This window comes from Sphaeroforma arctica, assembly GCF_001186125.1.
Source record: "Sphaeroforma arctica JP610 unplaced genomic scaffold supercont1.2208, whole genome shotgun sequence".
Taxonomy (NCBI): domain Eukaryota; class Ichthyosporea; order Ichthyophonida; genus Sphaeroforma; species Sphaeroforma arctica.
Window position 1 is genome coordinate 1 of NW_014038350.1, and position 1,960 is coordinate 1,960.

Below are 1,960 nucleotides of genomic sequence, written 5' to 3' on the forward strand. Positions count from 1 at the left end.
AGACTTCCTGATATGTTATAGTATAAACTAGGTGTAACTGATACATTAAAGTGTAAACTAGGTGCACCTGATACATTAAAGTGTAAACTAGGTGTACCTGATACATTAGAGTATAAACTAGGTGTACCTGATACTTCAAAGTGTAAACTAGGTGTACCTGATACATTAGAGTATAAACTAGGTGTACCAGATACATTAAGTATAAACTAGGTGTACCTGATACATTAAGATAAACTAGGGGTACCTGATACGTTTAAAGTATAAAATAGGTGTACCTGATACATTAAGTATAAACTAGGTGTACCTGATACATTAAAGTATAAACTAGGTGTACCTGATACATTAAAGTATGAACTAGGTGTACCTGATACATTAAAACTAGGTGTACCTGATACATTAAAACTAGGTGTACCTGATACATTAAAACTAGGTGTACCTGATACATTAAATATAAACCAGGTGTAGCTGATACATTAAAGTATAAACCAGGTGTACCTGATACGTTATAGTTATAGTATAAACCGGGTGTACCTGATATGCCTGTTCCTTCTGGAACATGAGGAAGTCGCACATTTCCTCGTATGTAAGTGTCTGCATGAGTTTATGGGGATTGCTGATACCACTGCGAATGACAAAGAACGGACCTCCATCGCGTTTCGGTTTCCGATGCAAATCAACGGCCAGATAACTACATTTCAGAAGATAGTCACAGAATTAGGTTAAAATCCGATTGGAGAAGACAGAGTATTAGGTTTGAATTGGTGAAGATAGTCAGAGAATTAGTTTAGAATTGGAGAAGATGGTCAAAGTATTTGTTTAGAATTGGAGAAGATAGGCTGGGTATTAGCTTAGAATTGAAGAATATAGTCAGGGAATTAGTTTAGAATTGGAGAAGTTTAAAATTGGAGAATTTAGTCAGAGAATTAGTTTAGAATTCGAGAATATAGTTAGTTTAGAATTGGGGACGATAGTCAGCTTTGACGGATTGTTAGATATCCCTCACTGCAGTGCCCCCACACGAGGCCTGGCCCTTGTCTATGTGAGTCTTAGTTTAGAATTAATTGGAGAAGATAGTCCGAGTATTAGTTTAGAATTAATTGGAGGAGATAGTCCGAGTATTAGTTTAGAATTAATGAAGAAGATAGTCCGAGTAATAGTTTAGAATTAATTGGAGAAGATAGTCCGAGTATTAGTTTAGAGTTAATTGGAGAAGATAGTTCGAGTATTAGTTTAGAATTAATTGGAGAAAGTAGTCCGAGTATTAGTTTAGAATTAATTGGAGAAAGTAGTCCGAGTATTAGTTTAGAATTAATTGGAGAAGATAGTCCGAGTATTAGTTTAGAATTAATTGGAGAAGGTAGTCCGAGTATTAGTTTAGAATTAATTGGAGAAGGTAGTCCGAGTATTAGTTTAGAATTAAACGGAGAAGATAGTCCGAGTTTTAGCTACGCTTAGTGACTCAGACGTGGTCTCAATGTTTTCTAAAAAGTATAGAGCGAGGTTTGCAAAAGGCTCGTCCGGTGGAACAGACGAGAGGCAGGTGTGTGTTAGTGTGGGTGGGTGGGTGTAAGTGTGCATGTTTGAGTGTAGTGATTGAAGACTAGTTAAGCAAGGATGTTGTGCACGAATGAGAGACTGACACGGCAACAAGAAGCGCTCACTATCGACTAAGCAAAGTATTGGGATAGTATGAGTATTAGTATTTATAGCAAGAGTAATAATAAGTATAGGAAGAGTATTAGTAATTATGGTAACAGTGCCAGTATTTCTAGTAAGAGTACTAATATAGTGATAGCTATGGCGTTGTGGGGTAGACACGTGCAATAGCAACGAATAGATCGCAGCACTTAAACGTTGCAAGGACCGATGCAAACTACCTATCCTTGACACCCGTACACGTGGCATAGCATATATATATATACATATGTATATACATACATATATAAATATATATGTATAT